This window comes from Rosa rugosa, chromosome 3 (assembly GCF_958449725.1).
Source record: "Rosa rugosa chromosome 3, drRosRugo1.1, whole genome shotgun sequence".
NCBI lineage: Eukaryota > Viridiplantae > Streptophyta > Magnoliopsida > Rosales > Rosaceae > Rosa > Rosa rugosa.
The window spans coordinates 2189716-2201935 of record NC_084822.1 but is presented as its reverse complement, the minus strand read 5'-3'; the positions used below and the strand labels follow the sequence as shown (position 1 = coordinate 2201935).

The following is a 12220-nucleotide window of genomic DNA, read 5'->3' as shown; positions in this document are numbered from 1 at the left end:
TTTTGTGTCCTCTTATGGTTTTAAGGACTCCATTTTCAGAGCTTTTTAGGACACAGTTTGTGTGTCCTAGTATAGAATAGAGGACACATATTAGAAGATATAAGGATGCAATTTAGGTGTCCTCTTATGGATTTAAGGACACTGCATCTAGAGCTTTAAGGACACACAAACTGTGTCCTAGTATAGAAAAGAGGACACGTTTTCAGTGTCCTTGTTTGAGACTTATAATGACTGCTGGATAGAGGACTCTTTAAAAAAAGAGTCCTTGTATGTATTTAAGGACACAGTTTCAGTGTCCTTAAATGGTGTTTTTCTAGTAGTGTCAACCTCGAATTCCTCTCCGTCGGAGCTCTTCAGGGTTAGCTTCTTGTTCTCAATTTCAGTCGACATGGTTATTGGTTTCCAAGGTTTGAGAGTTTGGGAGATTTGAGTGCTTTTCAAAGTCTTTAGAAGATTTGAGATGTGAATAAACCTTGCCCCGTGCCCCCTATTTATAATTTATATTGTGTCTGTGGATATTCCTTTTCCGGTTTAGAATTGGAAAACCCTATTGCATGGGATTACTAATGCAATAGGGATTCACAATATGCTTGGGAAAGTTTCTCCTAAATGAAAGAGGAAAATTGTGAGGGCACCCTTCGGCCCTTCCATGTTTCAACAGGAGAAACATTGTTGACTATATGTGCTTAATGTGAGTGCGGCTTTCAGTAGAGGAAAGTTGTCATTACATAGGAACCCTCAATTTGGTCTTTTGAGATGATTGTACAAGCGATGAAGTAATCAACGATGGATAATACCTCAAGATGAGTTTTGAGCTCCGATCCGGATTTGAAATTTGAGTTTAGATTGGAATTGCTTGATTTGGTGAAGCATTTGCAATTTGAATTCATGTTAGTTCAATTTAGGCCGTTTGATTATGGACCATGGTAGCTTAGGAATGGAATGGAATTACTTGATGATGAATCGGGCTAGGTTGTGTGCAATTTTATGTGTTTGAATTTGTGTAAATTCTATTGAGTTGTGTTAGATTGCTGTTGATTTTGTCATATTGATATGTTGTTTGAAAACTGTAGTGTTTCGACATCCAAGTATCCGAGTATACTAAAAATTGTTTGAGTTGAAAGACCTTAGCTTAGTGATGCAAGTAATATTTTCGGGCAGTAAGAGGTTTGTTTGGTGTTTTAACTAGTAAGTGAAAGGATTTTCACACGACAAAATTGGTAATGAAGGGGGGGAGTAGACAAATTCATTTGAGTCCTAGCTATATTCAATCTGATAGGAGCATAATTATGTGATATTAATAGCGTTAATCTCTATACTTTCTTTGTTAGTTTAGTATATTTTCTAGTTATTTACGTTGTTTATTTGTTTTATAGGTATCTTGGAGTAAAGAAGGAGAAAAGAAGTAAAAGAGGGATTGAAAGGCAAAATCGGGAAATCTGCCTGTGCAGATCAGTTAACTTCGACAGAGCACTGAGACCAGCTCAGAACGATCCAGATGATGATCTTTATATTTATAGAAAGCCTCGGATGTCTAGTTTCCAGATCTTTTTACGGTTCGTCAATATCATTTTTCTAGAGGAAGTTATGACCGATTTAGTACAAGAAGGTCAGGCTGCGCGTGAATCTGAGGTTGGACGGGAATTTATGTTTCGAAGCCCAAATCACACCGAAAAGCCCGAGGACGAGTTTGTGCTTCATATATCAGCTCAATATAGACAAATGGCATGATGTGAATGGTTGGAATGAGTCATCAAGTTCAAGAGCCAATAGGAAAACTCCACCTAAGCACGCTAACCCTAATTCTTTTAAGTTTTGGATTTCCTACACAACAAGAAAGATGGAGGCAACCTCTAACCATATAAAAGGAGATGATTCTGCAGCAGCTCTCTCTCTCTCGCTCTCTCTGCCTCCCCTTCTTTAGTTTGTTTTGTTTCTTCTATGTTTAACTAGTTTTTATTAGTTAGGGGGCTGCTTGAAGCCCCTAGACATGAACTACAAGATGATTTGACTTTTGATTTTATTTTCTTTTAATTCAAGATGAGACTTTTGTTTACTGCTTTTCCATTGATGAATTCTTGCTTGTATGCTTTGAGTGCACGCTTAGTATGCATGTTAGGGTTCTACCGCTTTGATTGTTTGATGCCTGGATCAATAGTTGGATTCCTCAAACCTTCTAGAGAAGCAATTGTTAGTTTTCACTATCAAGTAAACTAAGTCCTAGGTTTAGCAAGGCGCTAAGTTTATTGCGATGCCTAGTGATGTCTCAAACTCTTTTAGACCTTAATGATCTCTGCATGTTTAATCTAATAAGCGTACCTTTAGGTTGCATTGCTTGGGAATAGTCTAGGTGTAGAGCACTTCCTGCCTAGCGTACGAAGTAAGAAAGGGTAATAGGTTGTGTTCAAGCGTACCGAGCCAACCTGAGCATCTTCATCTAGATTAATTGAATTAGGATTGAACAAATTGTCTTGTGTGTGATTGTCCGGGGTGGATGCATCTTCCCTAACTATCTTTATCATATTGTTTTCAAACCATCTTAAAATCTGTTTTCGTTACTTTCTGTCCTCTATATTTTTGTAATTATTTTATATAGTAAACGATATCCGAATAATACCAAATTTTGTGTGCAAGACGCCCTGTGTGTCTAGTATATCTCTGTAAATTTTCGTAATTTTCTGAGTAGTTTAGATTAGGTTTTTAATTAGGTTTTCGACTGCTGTTCGCTAGGGACAGTGGTCACTTTTGTGACATTGTTTTGAGTAGTTATAACCTTAGTCCTCTGCGGGAAAGACCCTTGTTTACCCTTGCTACAATTGACAATCTTAAGTGTGAATAAGGAAAATCAATAGCTTATAAATTTAGCTATCACAATCATGATAAGCTTATATCCTGTCATTATTATGTCTCCAATTTAAAGTTCCTTTTTGTATTTCTCGATGCAAAATGGACTCTATATGAGCAGGTTGCACTTGCAGCCATGGACTGCCAGTCTTGATGTTGCAAAGGTATAATACTTATTTTCTTTAGCTTATACTTCTAAAGTACTTTGAACTAGCAACTTTAGGCTTTGATGATGATGTATTGTTCTCTTTCTTTCGGCCAAATCAATCATATTGTATCTGATGGTAACTTTAGGCTTCATATACTCTGGATTGAGATTGGCATATTTGTGTAAGTCATATATGATTTGTTTTACTGTTGTGCAAGTGTTTATACTCACAAAAGTAAAATGTGCCTTTACTTGATTTTTGCAGGACCTCATCAAGCTTTTACGAAAGGCATTTCCAGATAGTAAAAGAGTTGGTAAGTCGAAATAATTCATTGAAACCATGTGTAGAGAGAGGCTAGTATTACATTCTTCAGTAATGTCAAAATAACTGGCCAACCTTAATGTTTTTGTTAGCTGTTGCTATGTGGTGAATAAGTTATTTGTTTTTCCATATACAACAGGCAAGCTAGAGGCTATGTTGCTTGAGGCAAAGGGATCCTGGGCAGAGGCAGAGAAGGCTGATCTAATATGTGAATTTCAATCTATCCTTCTTTTGCAGGTAATACATAACAGAAGGGTAGATAAGGCAAAGGCTCAAGGCGATACTTCAGGGGCCATTGAATGGCTGAATAAATATCTTGAAATGTAAGGCATATAATTTAAGCCTTGACAAAAGTATGTTTTATGTCTAAAAAAGAAAAAAGTTGTTGACTTGTCTTTTCCCTCTGTTTACATATTTATGGCCGATAATGATGCTTGGAGAGAGCTGGCAGAAATCTATGTCTCGTTGCAAATGTATGTTTCTACAGACTTAAGGAAGTTTAGTGGCTTCAATTGTCTATGCTTTAATTTGTTCTGAATTGAATTTAGCTGAAATTGGTCCCAAATTTGAGCACCATGAGGTGTTTCCAGCAAGAACCAACACAGACCAGAGTCTATAAATTTGGAATCAGTTGGTGTTTACTTTATTATTATATAAACTCCTGGTCTCATTAGGACTTGTTGGATTGTGCTTTGAGATTATGAGAATTGAGAAATATGTCGGGAATGTAGTATTGTTCCAATTGTGTGAAACCTTTCTTTAAGTTTACAAGGTTGCCGTTTTGGTAAACAGGTAAAAAAAGATACTGAGCACTTGCATGTTTTGATCTAAAATGTCTCAAGTAGTAAAACAAACGTATGCCATAGCAACATGTTACATATCTCCAGATTCTCCACTCTTTCTTTAGTAGGGTCGGAAACACAGTTACCTACTTACCTGATCATATATATGTCACATTATATATTGAGTTCTATGCAATCTAAATGTTTGTTTCTAATAGGTTTTCATAGATTCTTTGTTCCTGTCTTCTGAATCTTAATATGTTTGCCATTGTTCATTATAATGGTTTTGTATTCATATGTTTAATTTGATTGTGATTGGCACAATTTGTGAAAGTTTTCACTCCTTCACACCTCAAAATGCGAGTTTGGGAGCGTGGTGCAGGTTAGTTCTTTTGCAAGCAAAAGAAAATCTAAGTAGAGTGATCTGATACAAAGTCCCTTTTTTTTCTCTTTTTTTTTTTTTTTAATGAGAGGCTTAATCACTTTTGATTGTAGGAGCAGCATTCAAAACTGATTTAGTAACTGATGTAACAGTTTTGATATTCTGCATCTATAGTCTTTAATGCTCTTTATAAACTTTTGTAATTATAGCTTCTGTATAGCCTATATATCTGTACATTGTAAACACAATTGGATCAATGAAAACCAATTTCTACATGGTATCAGTCGTCTAGGATTCTCACCTCGATCCTTTCTGTCTTCTACCTCTGTCTTCTTCTTCCCTCATTCCTTCCCATCTCATGGCTACCACCTCCTCAAGTCCTTCTCCCAATACTGCCAGCTTCATAAAACTAACTGAAACCAACTATCTCGTTTGGCTTCGCCAACTCAAACCCTATCTTAAAGGGAATAAACTCTGGGGCTACATTGATGGCTCCCAACCAGCTCCTCCACGTTTCCTCACCAATGGCCAAACCACCACCCAAGACCCCAACCCTGCATATGAAAAATGGGATACGGAGGATCAGTTAATCGTCAGCACCCTCACAACCACTCTCACAGAAAGCATCGCACAACTTACCATTGGCTATGACACCTCCAAGGAAATTTGGGACTGTCTTGAACGCCACTTTTCCCAAAAGTCTGTGGCCAGTGCGACTAATCTCAAAGTGCAGCTCTTGGATCTCAACAAAGGCACCCAATCTGTTGACTCATACCTCCGCCATGCCAAATCGATTGCTGACGCCTTGGTCTCCATCAACAAGCCCGTGTCAGACGAAGATTTGGTCATTGCTACTCTCCATGGTCTTGGCCCCGATTATATCATGCTTCGCACAGCTCTCACCCAAACACCTCCACTTCCTGATTTCACGGAGCTTCGTGCCCGTATCCTCTCATTTGATGCTCAACAGACTCGCCCTTCTGACAATGGCTCGGCCACCGCTCTCTTCAATCATGGTCATCCTTCCTCTCGCCGTGATCCCCGCTCCTCCGCCAATGATTAACGCTCCTCCGCCGGTCGCTCTTCCCATTCCGGCCGTCCCTTCCATTCCTCTGGCCGAAACCGCCGACCTGGTGCGCGTTCTTCCTTCCCTCAGCAACATCAGTCGCATCTCGCACCGTATCCAGGTGCGATGTCACAGCCTCCTTACTTGCTGTAACCCCAACATGCGCCTGGGCCTTTTACCTCTCCTGCATGGGCCGCGCGTCCGGGCTCTAATGGGCTTCTTGGGCCACCTCCACAATGGTGCCCTAATTGTCACTCAAGTCAACACGGGCTAAACCACTGCCCGCATCGTTTTTCCGGCCCAACTACTGTCACTCCTTTTGCTGGAGTTCATCATGCTGCGGATCCCACTTGGTACCCGGATACGGGTGCCACCCACCACATGACCGCCATGCCTGTCAACAATCCTCAATCCTATAGTGGGCCTCATAATGTCTATATGGGTAACGGGGACTCCATGCCCGTTTCCCATACCGGTAACCTTCCCCTTTCATTAGGCTCTTCTCATTTCACTTTACAAAATATTTTTCGCATTCCGTCCATTCGTAAAAATCTTCTCTCTGTTGCTCGCTTCACTAAAGATAATCTTGTTTTCTTTCTTTTTGCTCCTGATTTCTACCAGATTTATTGCTTACGTACTGGTCGTCTCTTGTTTCAGGGCCCCTGTAAAGATGGCCTCTATCCCCTCAATCTGTCCAGCGTTTCTAGTCCTCCACAGGCTCTTGCTTCTATTCACTCCTCCCTCTGGCACAATCGTTTGAGTCATCCGTCATCCAATGTTTTATCTCGTCTAAGCTCTACAATAAATTCCAAATTGTATTTTCGTTCGTTTTGTCGAGATTGTACGCTTAGCAAATCTCACCAATTACCTTTCCCTTCACATACAGAGACTGTCAGTTCTCGTTTTCATATTATTCATAGTGATGTTTGGGCCTCATCTCTTGTTTCTGTTAGTGGATTTAAATATTATGTTCTTTTTACTGATGAATTCTCCCGTTACACTTGGATTTACCCCATGCGTCGCAAAAATGAAGTTCTCACTCATTTTCAAACTTTTGTTGCCATGATTCAAAATCACTTTCACCATACCATCCAATTTCTTCAAAGCGACAATGGGACTGAATATGTTAATAATGCCTTCTCTCATTATTGTAAATCCTTGGGGATTCAACAGCGATTCTCGTGCCCACATACACCACAACAAAATGGTCTTGCCGAGCGCAAACATCGTCATATTGTCACAATGACTCGCAGTCTCCTTCTCACTTCTGGTGTCCCCCATAATCTTTGGGTTGAAGCTGTCCTGACCTCTGTTTATCTGATTAATCTTCTTCCTACACCCATTCTTAATTGGGAAACTCCGCATACTCGTCTTTATGGTAGTTCCCCTTCTTATTCTTCTCTTCGCGTATTCGGTTGTTCTTGTTTTCCTCATCTTGGGTCTTATGTCTTTGACAAATTTTCCAGTCGTAGTATTGACTGTGTTTTCCTAGGTTATAGTCCTCATCACAAAGGTTACCGGTGTTTAGATCCCGCCACAGGTCGTGTCTACATATCTAGGCATGTGATCTTTAATGAAACGGTTTTTCCTTACAAAAATATGCAGGCTGTTCCACCACCCGACCCATTGGAGTTCACACTTTTGTCCAGTCCGGGCCTCCCTCTCACACAGCCCACCTCCTCTGGCCCCCATCCTCAAGCTGGGAACGCCACCTCAGCCTCAACATCAGAGGCCGCACTACCCCACTCAGCATCTCCATCTAACCCGAATGCCTTCAGTCTTCATCTCCCAGTTCCACCGCTCTCTGCATCGTCGCCAGCGCCCCCTGCCTCGTCACCACCTACGGCGCCCCCTGCCCCCCCGATTCGCACTTATCAGCGCCGCTGGTTGCCTCAACCTCCCTCACCGACTTCGGCCTCTTCTGTTCAGCCGCCCATTGTCGCTGCGTCGGTTCCTCCGCCGGCTTCTGCCACTGCTTCTCCAACGCCGGTCGGCTCTCCACCTCCTTCCTCTCCTCCTAATCCGGCTTCTCCACCAATTGAGCCCAGGCGGACACGGCTTCAACATGGTATTGTGCAGCCTCGGGTTCGTACCGATGGCACAGTGAAATACCCAATTCCTCGAGCTCTTCTCACTGCCATTGAATCAGCTGAACCTACATGCTACTCCCAAGCATCTAAACATGGAGTCTGGCGTGCTGCGATGGTTGAAGAAATCAATGCGTTGTTGAAAAATAATACTTGGACTCTGGTTCCCCCATCTTCTTCTCAGAATCTTGTTGGCTGCAAATGGGTATTCCGCGTCAAGCACAAATCAGATGGCACAATTGACAGTCACAAAGCCCGACTTGTGGCCAAAGGGTTTCATCAGCAACAAGGTATCGACTTCACTGAAACCTTTAGCCCTGTGATTAAACCTGCCACTATTCGTGTTGTGCTTTCAATTGCTGTGTCTAGAGGCTGGTCTCTTCGTCAATTGGACGTTAAGAATGCATTCCTCCATGGATTTCTTCAAGAAGATGTGTATATGACACAACCACCAGGTTTCATTGACCCCTCTCGGCCCTCTCACGTTTGCAAGCTCAACAAGGCCCTCTATGGTCTCAAGCAAGCTCCGCGTGCGTGGTTTCATCGTATGACATGCTTCTTGTTATCTGTTGGTTTTGTTCAGAGTTTGGCTGATTCGTCTTTGTTCATTTACCGTCTTGGGTGTCATACCATTTACTTTCTACTGTATGTTGATGATATTGTGGTCACCGGCAGTGATGACCGACTTCTACAGAGTTTTATTGATGCATTGGGTCGTGGCTTTGACATAAAGGACCTTGGTTCACTACACTACTTCCTTGGATTACAGGTCATCCCTCACAATAAAGGAATTCATATCAGTCAACTCAAGTATGCCTATGATCTCCTTGTCAAACATGACCTGCTGCTTAGTAAGCCTATGAGCTCCCCCATGTCAGCAAAAGCAATTCTAACCACCACTGAAGGAGACTTCCTTCCTAATCCCTCGGTCTTTCGAGAAATAGTTGGTTCCCTGCAGTATCTGACCATCACACGCCCTGATATTGCCTTTGCCGTAAACTCCATCTCTCAATTCATGAGTCAGCCGCGTATACCTCACTTAATTGCTGCCAAACTCATCCTTCGCTACGTCAAAGGCACACTTGATCATGGCTTGTTCTTTGGTCCTCAACACCACCCTCCTTTTCTTGCTGCTTATGCTGATGCGAATTGGGCGGGCTGTCCGGATTCCCGTCGCTCTACGTCCGGATATCTTGTCTATATTGGCACCAACTTGGTCTCCTGGTGTTCTAAGAAGCAGCCCACCATTGCTAGATCCAGCGCTGAGTCTGAGTATCGTTCTTTGTCTCATGCTAGTGCCGAGACAACATGGTTAGCTTTCTTACTCTATGAACTTGGTGCCCGACTTCAGTATCCTATTCTCTTGCATTGTGATAATCTTAGTGCTACATATATGGCATCTAATCCAGTGTTTCACGCACGCACTAAGCATATTGAACTTGATTATCACTTTGTTCGTGAGAAAGTGGCTCTTGGCAGCCACCGTGTTTGCTTCATTCCCTCTGTTGATCAGCCTGCAGACCTTCTCACCAAGCCTCTCCATAAGCACCGACATGTCTTCCTTACTAGCAAACTTGTTCGTCCAGGACCGCCAAGTTTGAGGGAGGGTGTTAGAGAGATTTCCTCTCAGCATTCAAAACTGATTTAGTAACTGATGTAACAGTTTTGATATTCTGCATCTATAGTCTTTAATGCTCTTTATAGACTTTTGTAATTATAGCTTCTGTATAGCCTATATATCTGTACATTGTAAACACAATTGGATCAATGAAAACCAATTTCTACAGATTCTTTGTTCCTGTCTTCTGAATCTTAATATGTTTGCCATTGTTCATTATAATGGTTTTGTATTCTTATGTTTAATTTGATTGTGATTGGCACAATTTGTGAAAGTTTTCACTCCTTCACACCTCAAAATGCGAGTTTGGGAGCGTGGTGCAGGTTAGTTCTTTTGCAAGCAAAAGAAAATCTAAGTAGAGTGATCTGATACAAAGTCCCTTTTTTTTCTCTTTTTTTTTTTTTTAATGAGAGGCTTAATCACTTTTGATTGTAGGAGCAGCACTGGCTTGTGGAACTGGTGCTTGTGTTGTAGTTGTAGCAGCAGTTCTTGAGGGTCGTGCTAGGTGGATAAGTTTTGGACTTTTGGGCTATGTGTTAGAAGAATAATATAATAATACTGAAATATTTCACATGGAAATGAATTTTTTCCATATGCTTTAACATTCTTTAACATCATTTATACTAGAGTAATGTGACAAGCAAGCTGCGTTCTGCTATGAGGAGCTGATATTGGCACAACCTACTGTTCCCCTCTACCACTTAGCTTATGTTGATGTATGTTGCTTTTCCCCCCTTTCTGGTCAAGAATTACAGTTGCTCTGTGACACTTTGTATATGAACACCCAGTAACCGAATTGCAATCAATGTCCTTGATTTTTGTTGCCCTACTATTATCTGTTTGAAATGGCATGATGTGAAATATTCCTGGGTTGAAGACTTGAAGTGGCGTAGTGCATATCCAAAATGACCATGATTGCATTGCCTAACGTACTAAATACCTTTTGTAAATAAGATGAATCAAATCTCTGATGTTTTGCTTTCTGTGTTTAACAGATTCTTTACACTCTTAGTGGATTAGAAAACGTACAGACAGCAAAGAAATACTACGCATCTATTATAGACTTGACTGGGGGCAAGAATATCAGAGCACTATTTGGTATTAACTTGCATGGTGAGTTCTTTCTCTCCCCTCTTGAGGTGCATTAATTCAGAAATGCTCATCTATATTGGATTGCTTCATAGTGTAGATCATTGCTGATCCGGCTTGTACTGAAACTCATCTCTAGTTACATTTCTCCTTTTTCTCTTGAAAAATTTTATTCTTCCGATTCTAGAGTATCAGACGTGCTGCTGAATTGTTTTGATCCCTCTTTTCTTTGTCTTGTGACAAACTGGAATGGCTGAAAGAAAGTTGTAACTCCTGCTTGCAGTGTACTTTTGCCATTGTACAGCTTGCGAAAGGAAGGAACAAGGAAGACAAGGAGACCCCGGAGCAATGTTGTACGTAGTTAGGTAACTTCAAATATGTTTAGGGTTTAGGGGGGTTTAATTGATTGATGTAATGAGTTCTACTAATACATTTCCAAGTTACTTTGTACATGAGATTAATTATGATGAGGGTAATATGAGAGTGACATTTGAGCAAAAAGGAATGTGCGCCTTAATTAGGAGTTTAGCCACTCTTTTACGGCGTGCTGTGTACGCCTTTAATAGGAGGTCTTTTACGGCGTGCAATGTGGGCTGTAACGACTGACCTAAATGACATTTGTGGAACCACTTTTATGGTGTGTTAATTATTCTTTTATGACGCATTTTTGCACGCCATAAAACAGATGCGTAAAAGACTACATGTCTTTTACGGCGCAAGGTTTTACAATCTGTTTTTGTGCGCTGTAAATAGGCTTTTATGTCGCACATGGTTGGCCGTAAAAGACCAATTTTGGCATGTGCGCCGTAAAAGGCCAATTTTGGTGTGGTGTTATTATAATATACAATTTATCATTTATGCTCGATTATCCGCTGACTGCTGTGTATTCAGCATATTTATTAATAAGGTTTGAGGCCTGAAGGGGGATAAATAGAACGCGCCCCACGCGCTGGTCTCTTCCTGAGGAGTGAATGCTCCGTCCGGCGGCGCGTCCCTGTGGCGCTGTCGTCGGACGGGCCTGTGAGGTTACGGTGGGCACTAGCGGGGGTCTGAGGCTTAGGCGCGACTCGGGAAAGATGGATGCAAGGTGTTTCTTGGGTGGGGCAGATCTACTCCGATCTGATGGGCTCAGGCGAGGATGGGTTGTTGGCCGGCGGCGAGATCTGGGGTCACAATCTCTTTGTTTGATCGGGCTTCTGCCTGGGTTGATTGGGGTGGGTGGATCCGGGCTTCTATCTCCTGGCAGTGGCGATCTGTTCTAGCTTGTGGTCAGGTCTCCGATGGCTGTGGAGATCGTTGGTGGGCGACGTGGGAGTTCCGGATTGCTGACTCCGGTTCGTTGGCGGCGGACATGGTGGTGGGATTGGTGGACTGCTGCTCTAGAATTCCTTGGGGAGGTTGGAGGTTGGGCCGAGCTTTGGGCTTTGGATCCTTACTGGTGGACAGTTGGGTTGAGCTGTTTGTTTATAAGTTGTTATTTTGTTGTTTGTTTACTTGTTTTGCGCAGATTGCGAGCAATAAGTCCTTGCATTCGTTGTGTAGGGATAGTCGGGCCTTGTGCCTGTGGGTGCACTCAAAGTGCCTTGTCTGCTCTAGGTAGGCGGCGAGTTCCTTGCTTTGTCAAATGGTCGCTGCCTCCTAGTGGCAGGGTGAGACTACGTGCCACTGGATGTAGATTCCAGTGGCAACATGATAGGAAAGCTGGTAGAATGGAAATTACGCTTTGCTGCATTAAAGTTGCTGATCGAGTAATCTTTCCGTTGTGTCACCGCTGGGAAGCAAATAGAACCGTCTGGAGCGCGTTCTTTGCTAGTTGGTGTGGATTGGAATACAAGTATTTAGTAGAGTCGTCTCATGATTTATTTTCTGGATGTACTCTAGT

At 42.1% G+C, this 12220-nt stretch overlaps 1 pseudogene; it reads left to right on the top strand.

The window, feature by feature from the left end:
• Positions 1-388: 388 nt before the first annotated feature.
• On the top strand, positions 389-10699 carry LOC133736006 (uncharacterized; annotated as a pseudogene).
• Positions 10700-12220: the final 1521 nt, after the last annotated feature.